We start from the raw sequence: 9,870 nt of genomic DNA on the forward strand, positions 1-9,870 counted from the left end.
TTACGAAAAAGGAGGGCTTAGAATGATAGATTTTCACTTATTTGTATTTGCACAAAGGATTATGTGGTTAAAGAGACTCATACTCGGAGATTCGAAAATAGGATGGAAACGATTTTTTATAAATAGGACACGTAATTTTGGAGGTTTACTAATACTTTTTAGTAACATATCTTTAAATTTGTGCAGATTGTCCTTACCAAGCTTTTACATAAACATGTTGGAAATATGGGGTGCTACGAAAGAAATATTGCTTAAAAAGGAAACGTCAAAAAGAAATGAGATATTCTTCAATAATAAATTTATTCGTTTGGACGGAAATATGCTATTTGAAGAAAGCTTATTTCTTAAAAATATTTATAAAATACATCATTTAGTTGATGACAGGGGTAATTTTAAATCATCTAGAGCCTTACAGAGGATGGGATTAAAAGAAGATGAGATAGAATATCTCCACACAGTATATGAAAATATTCCAGCAACGTGGAAATGTCTCTTGAAGAAAACAGACACATGCAGGGACACAGTTTTAAATTTCGAATTTATGTTTCATGGAAATGTGAACACAATAGCTAATGTTACATCAAAGAAAATCTATAAAGCTTTGTTAAACATGAAATCTGAGAGGTCATGCGCTGTTAAAAACATTGAAAGAATATATGACTTTTCTGAAAAAGATACTGATACAATATTTTTAAGACCTAGGGTAGCTACCTTAAATAGCAAGTTAAGGGAGTTTCAATTTAAATTGCTGTATGAACTTGTATATACTAAAAAATATTTGTTTAGATTTAAATTATCAACACATAATCTATGTTCGTTCTGTGGAAAATGTGAAGAGACATATGAGCACATATTCTTCACCTGCGAATACATAAAAACTTTATGGAAAGACTGTGGTTGTTTATTTAAATTACGTCAAACAGAAAATGTTAATTGGAAGGATATTCATATTGGAGTTAAGGTTTTTGATATAGGGAAGGAACAATTACTAAATCATATTATCTTTCTAATTAAATTTATGATATTTGAGCATAGTAAGGCTAAAAGAAGACCCCCAACCCCTCAAGAGATAAGGAAAAAGATATTGGAAAATGAAAAGGAGGAAAAAAGAATAGCAGAGGCACGTGGAAAATTATCCGGTCACCTGAGGAAGTGGGACAATTTTCATACTTCATGATGACGAGGCACTCCGAATCCATTTGTTTTTGTTTTTAATAAATGCATGGCACTTATTTTCATGACAGCTGCCTTAACACTTATGCGGACAGATGAAATGCATTTGATCTGGTGGAGGTATGTGTGTGTGAGGGTGTGTGTGCGGGTGTGTGTGTGTTAGGGTGTGTGGGCAGGGGGTGTTTGTGCGTGAATCGGTTTTGAGTGTGATGGGGGTGGGATGTGAGTGTGCGGGAAGGTCCGAAGATAGTAAATCTTTTCTCATAAATCCTATATTTTGATAAACAGGTTTCTTTACAGAGTTTTCTTTGTGATAAATGGTGAATAATTAGATTTTAGGCTGCACTTTGTTTTTCTTCAATTAACATATGTATTATGTATATATAAAAATGTAAGAGAAAAGAATGTACATCAGACACAACAAATTGAATTGATTTAGAATTTATTTATGACATTATTTAAATTCATTTTTGTTAAGAATTGTCAAATGTAACCATAATATTTGTAAGTTCAAATCAAACTTTGTACATGTTGTAATGAATGTTATATTTTACTATGTTCAATTTTGTTTTATGAGAGAAGAGAATAAAAGATTACTAAAAAAAAAAAAAGACACGCCCCCTCCGATGCGGTTGTGTTGGAAAAGGGTGACCTTGTGACCACACCATGGCAATTATCCGCATTATTCATAAACTCAAAATCTTGTCCCGATGCTGCTATTATGCGGATAATAGCAGCATCAAAAGAATGCGGATAACTCTGGCCCTCCTCCAATTTTACGACCAAATTATGCTGCTATTAGCCGCATAATTGGGTTTATGAAAGGGGAACAAGAGAGGAACGGAAGGCCAACTCTGGCACGTTCACCTAAGGGACGGACTTTGCCTGAAATAATCACTTGTCATGCCATGTTTCTTGAACCAGTCGCTTTTTTTCAATCGATATCTTCAATCTGAGTAATCGCATAAAAAAAACCCAATTAGCAGGTACCCTTTCTTGGATACACAAAGCTAAATACGTTTTTTTTTCATGTTACTATATTGTTTACTATATTGCTATGTTACTTCCAACTATATTGAAGATGGGGGGAAAGACACGAGAGAGAGAGGTAGAGAGAAAGAAAGAGAGAGAGAGGGGGGGGGGGAGGAATACATATATTTTGCTTGTAAAAAGCTATCTTGGTGTGGTTGTTCTGAAGCGCATCTGCCATTTCTGCTCATCATGTCATCAAGGGGGTGTGGTGAGTACTCTGTGCATGTTAGGAAAAGTCAACCTTCAATAAAATTATTTTATAACTCATCATACAAAAAACTTGCGTTTTTGTTCCATTTTAACAAAATTTAAGCAGTACTGAATGTAATATATTTGTCGTAAGCAAACAGAGCCACTAAAAATTTGATGGTCATCTCGTTCTCTCTTTAAATTTTTTCTTATTTATGTTATAAACCTTGAATTTGTGTGTAGGCCTGTATTCATGTAAATACACATTTATGCTGATTTAGCCCCAGTTTTCAGAAGACGGGGCGTCCACTCTCCAACGTGGTCTTCAGTGCTATCAGTCCTTCACGTCCAATATAACATCATTTTAATGCACCCTTAATTACTTAAAGGGGAATGAAACCTTTGGAACAAATAGGCTTGTGTAGAAACAGAAAAATCAAAGAATAAGAATAAAAAAAGTTTGAGAAAAATCGGACAAATAATGAGAAAGTTATGAGCATTTGAATATTGCAATCACTAGTGCTATGGAGATCCTCCCATTGGCAATGCGACAAGGATGTGTGATGTCACTGATGAACAACTTTCCCTTTGGTGGACTATAAAATACCCTTAAAATGTCTCTTTTTGCTTTTTCTTATGATGATGCAAACTCTTTATCCATGATGTATTCTTAAAAAATATGTATTACATGCCCTCATGTAGAAAGAACACATGATCTATAGATAGATGTGATAAAAGAGGCAATTCAAGTGAAATATATACTAAAGTAATGGGGAGAGTTGTTCATCAGTGACTTCACACATCTTTGTCGCGTTGCCAATTTGCTATCTCCATAGCATTAGTGATCGCAATATTCAAATGCTCATAACTTTCTCATTATTTGTCCGATTTTTCTCAAACTTTTGTTGATCTGTTTCTTTGATTTTTCTGTTTTCACACAAGCTATCTTGTTCCAATGGTTTCATTCTCCTTTAATATATGCCGAATCTTTCACCATAAATTACGTAAAATAAGGAGGAAAGGGCCATCCAAAGTGGTGCAAACAAAGGAATTATATGATTTATTATGTTACATTGTTGTAGAGAGCTTACTAGAGATTTTGATAAAAATAGTGTGAAGCGCTATATGAGCGAGTATATATTTCTTTTCACTAAGCATCTACATGTAAGTGACTTGAACTAAGAATATCCCAATTTTACACCCAAACATATATTTTCAGCGCGCACAGCCCCCCCCCCTTCCTAAAATATATCTGATTTAATTGTTAAGGCGGGGGTATTTGAGATGAATTAACCCTATCTAGGCCGGGGTATTTTGGGAGTTCATATGGCCGGGGGGGGGGCCTCCCAGGCCCCCCCCCCTAAGATCTCGGCCGTCGACCGCGCGATCGCGCCTAAAATTGGCATGCTGGTTTCCTGGGACATAATCTCCAAGATTGTATAGTAATTTTTTCCGTGCGAATCGCTATTTAGTGGTTATGCTAATTTATGCGTAATTAGTATGTGAAATCATACTTTTTCCTCTCCCTAAATAAAGCTCCAACTAATTTTTGGTATTGAAACTCTTTGTGGTGTTCTTAGCAAGTGTACATGAAAAAAATTGCGATATCAAATCATTTTCTTATGTATTTTATTGTTTTTTGCAATTTCTTATGTATTTCTTTGTTTTTTGACCTTTTGTTTTTCATTGTTTTTTCAATGAAATTTGTTGGGGACTCTTCTGTGATCATAAAAAGCATAAAATAAATACATTTAGAGCAGCAAAACTAAAAATAATCATACATTTATGAATTTTGGTTGAAAACACAATTTGCATTGACTTTGTACACGAAATCACGTTTTTGAGCAATTTTCGGTCTGACATGCACTTACATAATGTTGCGTAATTTCGGAACCACATACCCGGAGGACGCAAAGTTGGTCTCAAAAGTTGCGCAAGACTGAAAGTAAAAAGTCAGCGAGTGGCGCGGTAAAAAAAAAATTGCGCGGCGAAAATATTGCGCGATTTGTTGAGGGGGGGGGGGGGCTCCGAGGCCCCCCCGGCCTAGATAGGGTTAAGTTAGTATTAATGTTTCTGTTCATTTGTTTATCTTGTTAGATATTTGCTTTCACACCAATTCCTATATTCTCTTGTGATTTGCTTTTGATGCTAGTATGCATCATATAATAAATAAAAATACATTTTGCCTGCTTTTCTACGCATCACGTCTCGCATTCTTGAATCTTGTTCTTTCAAAAAATGCCGACATAAAGGGTGATTAGGTCTGTTTTAAACTTTTTTTTGGGGGGGGGGATAGCAAGAGTTTGGCGACTTCAAGATTTCTCAATTTCATATATATATATATACAGTGCCTCCCAAAAAAACGAAACCGAGAGTAATCGATGATTTGTCATAACTTAATCACAAATACGATAGACAAATGACCTACCATGTTTAAGCTTAGAATCTCCTCTTCCATCTGAAATTACTTCGATTATTTCTCATTCACGCATGAGTGAGAAAAAACAATTTGAAATGGGGATACCAAAAAGTCACTTGGCATGCCGTATCTGGGTTTTAAAAAGAAAACCACATTTTTAAAAAGTTCAGTATCTGCTGTTTAATTTGATACCTCAATTACAGAAAATGGTCAAGAAATTACAAAGTTCTGGTTATTTCGAATAAGGCTTGAATTTCAATAATTTCATAAAATGAAGAGGTTTTACAGGCTAGCGTTCGAACTTACTCCAACCGCGTAGCCAGGATTTCATTTTGGAGGGGGCGGTAAATGCACGCGAAGCGTGCCAACACTTAAAGAGCGCGCGAAGCGCGCTCCCTAGGGGGTGGGTGCAGGGAGGGGGAGTTTCCCGCGCGAAGCGCGAAGCTATTGGTGTTTCATAAATTATAATGAAAAGGAGCCGTCTCTCTTGTCTCTAGTGCCTATTTCAGCTCCAATTCAGTTGACTCATTGTGATTTTGAACATTTGTTTTCATGAACCGTAATTTGTTTTCAAAAAGTGATTGTGAACGCACAAAAAAGGAATACGTTGGAGGAAATTAAAATAATAATACCCTCGCGCGAAGCGCGGAAGATAAAGCGTTTTATCAGTTTTTTTGCCATGAAAAGGGTCCCGACTAAAGGGTCTTCTCAAAGATATATTGAATACTGATCCCTTGGAAAGATCAGATTTGATTACAAACAATTTAGCGACAGTGCATATCTTTGACTCGCAAAACAGAGGAGAAGAAGTGTATATATGCCGGGAAAAAGATATTCAGCCCCGCGCAGAGCAATGAAACTGTGAAATTTCAAAGGGCGGACGTTTCATCAAAATAATGCAGATACGTCTAATACCACCATCGGCTCTAATTAAAATGATTTTCTAAGATTATTGAACTTCTTTATGAGGAAATAGTGCGCAGAAAGTTGAAACTTCTGTGATTTATTGAAATTAAATTTAAAAAAGAGGATTCCTAATTTCTTTGACTTATCCTGAAGTGCTTCATTTTGAATAATAAAGAAACTTAAGTGTCATTCAACATTTCAAACTGAGGGCGCAAAACAGGGCAGGAGATGAATGTGAAGGGAAATGACATGAAGTTTAATAGAATTTGATAAAAAAATTATAGTGTACTTCTTTATTTAATACGACGCGAATTTTAGGAACCGGTTTGCCCCAGAATTATGGTTGTTTGGTAATGAGCTGAAAAGCAGAAGTTGACTTTATGCACTCTAAAAAATGAAGTGCTAATTTAGCTCTTAAAGAGCGTTTATAGTGACTGCACTTCGGAGTGCTGATTTGTCTAGTTCAAATTTGAATTAGACAAATCAGCACTCCGAAGTGCAGTCACTATACACGCTCTTTAAGAGCTAAATTAGCACTTCATTTTTTAGAGTGTGGAGGTGGAAATTGATATAAAATTTTACCCGCCCGGAGCCGACCCGACCAGAAGTTGCGCGATCAATATATAAAAAAAGAAAACTTCATAGGCCTATACTTTGGCGTAGCCTTACTCTAATTCCATGCCCTAATGGATACATTTTAACTTTAACCGGTAGGAAACACATATATACCTGAGGTGGAAAAACAGGGTTAGAGAAATTTAGGGTGGGGGAAACAATGGAGAATTGCAATATTGTCATTTAACCGCGCGCAGCACGGAAGAAAAATTCATATATAAATTTAGAGCAAGAGTGATGGAGTTTCTCTTTTAAGAAAAAAAAAGAATAAAAAGAAAAAAAACACAAAGCTACCTTTCTCCCCTTTCCTCCCTTCCCTTTTTCTTTTCTCCTCTCTTTTTTCCCTTCTTTTTTTTTTTGGGGGGGACGTTTTTTTTTTGGGGGGCCACCGCCCCCACCGCCCCCCTCCCCCCTGGCTACGCGCCTGACTTACTCGACAATCCGATTTGTTTACGATCAGCATGCATTAAGCATGTTAAGTCTTCTGTTACCGTGCTTCTGTGGGAAACCGGTGAAAACACGTTTATTTAATGAAATTATTGGAATTCAAGCCTTATTTCAAATAACCATAACTTTGTTATTTCTTGGCCATTTTCTTTTTAGTCATGTGATTTCTTCTTGAAATACAGATACCCCCACCAAATGAGTTTTTGGCATCCTTTCTTGGAATTGTTTTTGCCCACTCATGCATCAATGAAGAATATAGTCTTAATAATACTAGATGAAAGAGGAGATTCTAAGCTTTACATCGGTGGGTCATTTGTTTATTGATTTTGTTCTACATATAACTAAACTCTTAATATGTTTTGAAATTCCATTAATAATTTTGAAACCTAAACAAGTGCAGGAAAGTCCTGAAAATTAGTTCAAGGGGCAGAACCAAACAAAACTTCCAGAAAAAATAAAAATAATGAAAGTGTGAAAAGCACAACCCATGATCTTGCTATCATCGTACATTATATCAAGTCAGATAGCCACCCCCCCCCTATATGCAGTATGTTGATGGCTGTAAAAAAAAATGATATAGTGATTTGGTATGCGAACTGCTATCCCAAATCAATTCCATAAATTTCGTTTTTAAAGGTCAAGTCCATCTCAGAAAAATGTTGATTTGAATCAATATAGAAAAATCAGACAAGCACAATGCTGAAAATTTCACCAAAATCGGATGTAAAATAAGAAAGTTATGACATTTCAAAGTTTTGCTTATTTTCAACAAAATAGTTATATGAACGAGCCAGTTACATCCAAACGAGAGAGTCGATGATGTCACTCACTATTTCTTTTGTTTTTTATTGTTTGAATTATACAATATTTCAATTTTTACGAATTTGACGATTGGGACCTCCTTGCCTGAAGCACAAAATGTTAAAATAATGGAATTCCACGTGTTCAGGGAGGAATGAAACTTCATTTCACATGACAATGATGAAAAAATAAAATTGTTTCATATTTCATAAAATAAAATACAAAAGAAATAGTGAGTGATGTCATCAACTCTCTCATTTGGATGTAACTGGCTCGTTCATATAACTATTTTGTTGAAAATAAGCGAAACTTTCAAATGCCATAACTTCCTTACTTTACATCAGATTTTGATGAAATTTTCAGTGTTATGCTTGTTGAATTTTTCTCTTTTTATTCAAATCAAGTTTTTGTTGGGGTGGACTTGTCCTTTAATGTTTCACGATGAAAGAAATATGAAGCCCATGGTCAATTTCATATATAGAAAACGATGTTTTATAAAAATTTTCGGGTGAGATAATGAGGGAGTTGCTTGCTTGTGACGTCTTAAAATCTAAATTTTAGAAATCCATAATTCATGGATTTTTTTGAGCCTCCGTTTAATACTTTTTTAAAAGTGGCGTAATAAGCAAAAAAAAAAAGAAAAGAAAAAAAATGAGGAGCCACACATGGCGTATTGGGGAAACATTTCTGGAAAGCTGCTAGTGGGCGAAGCGAGCGAGCAAAATTTTTAAACTTTTTAATGCAAAATTCTAATTTCGTGATAGATTTCTACGTGACTAAATACATACTGAGAAAAATATATAATGATTTCAACCATTTTCCTGTCATTTGTCGTGAAAAATAATATTGGGGTCCAATACCCCTAGCTAAGCTTCCCCATCTGTAATACATACATGTACGCATATAAGAATAAGTCGACTCTATACACTTTCTTCATTTCCAAGGGGATCCACACTTTACAAGCTTTGCTTTTTAGTGGATACACCTCATTTCCATTCATACTCTATATTATACTGTTTTTTAATGTTGTTTTACGAAATAAGAATGCCCTTCTGTAAAATTGTTCTTGATTTGTATTACTTTATATTACTTTGTATTTTGTTTTGAATGGAAATGAAATAAAAAAGAATTGAATCTGTACGCCGCACAGTGGGCCGGGGCGAGACAAAAGTGCGCCAAAAGTCATTTTGGGCGATTTCAGATTTTTAATTTTTGTCATGCCCAGCTGAAAGACAATACTTTGAAGAATATTTCAGCAAAATATTTCATTCCGGAATTTGCATAAAGGTTGTTAATTTCCTCCCTCAAATCGTAAAATGTGAAATTTTGCGAAATGTCGCGTATATGACATCCTAGTTGAAAAACAGGCCATTTCACAGGAGGTTTTTCATGTAGGAATCTGAAATGGCTCCCACATAATCCTGATATATTCTTTTTTCGTGTGAAAGGGTTCAAAGAAGATAAAAGACACATTTTAAGAGGTTTATAGGATGATTTTTTTCTCGAAATAGGCTGAAAAATCCATGTTTTTTGCATTTACAATAGAATAGTTTAGATTTCCGTGGATTTCCGTCTAAATTCTGTAAACATCATTTTTCCCGATGTCTAAGCTTTAAGTCGATACCAAATTTAGCTGCCCGTATTTGCCCGTTTTTATATTAGAGCCGATTTAACTTGACACAACACACCAAAAGCCTGTTCAAAAAACGGTTATTTTTATACCGCGCAGTCATTTTTAGCGCACCGCATGGGGTACGTTGCCGTTCGCTTTTGCGCGGCGAAGACGATTCCCTTTCCATTCCATGAAAGTGACATGAATTCCGGGCTTAATTTAAACGAAATAAATGTTGCTAAAGCAAATAAGGGCTATACTCACAACTGTTCCAGGGAAAAAACTTACTTGTAGAATAATTTCATCCCAAAACCCTCGTAATATAGTGATACATTCGTGGTGTTATATACTCTGCGTTTTACACAAGTCAACACAGCTTGACAAAGCACGGTTAATATTTTTCAGATTTTGAATTTTTTTTTGTTTATAAATGTAATTAATAATCATTTTGATGCAATAAAAATTATTTTCGGCATCTCTTAAAACACTTTTTAGGCATAAACTAACATTCACTCTGGCCAACTTTAAAGTCGCACATAACACAAAGTTGATATACTACACTATGTAATTTGTGTTTTCACAGATATTTCAAGTAGCCAATGAAAATTTGGTATCAAGGTGACGTCATATCGGCTTTAAATTATGTTTAGTCGATTCTACGCCCAAAATTACCCAT

This window comes from Lytechinus variegatus, chromosome 5, assembly GCF_018143015.1.
Source record: "Lytechinus variegatus isolate NC3 chromosome 5, Lvar_3.0, whole genome shotgun sequence".
NCBI lineage: Eukaryota > Metazoa > Echinodermata > Echinoidea > Temnopleuroida > Toxopneustidae > Lytechinus > Lytechinus variegatus.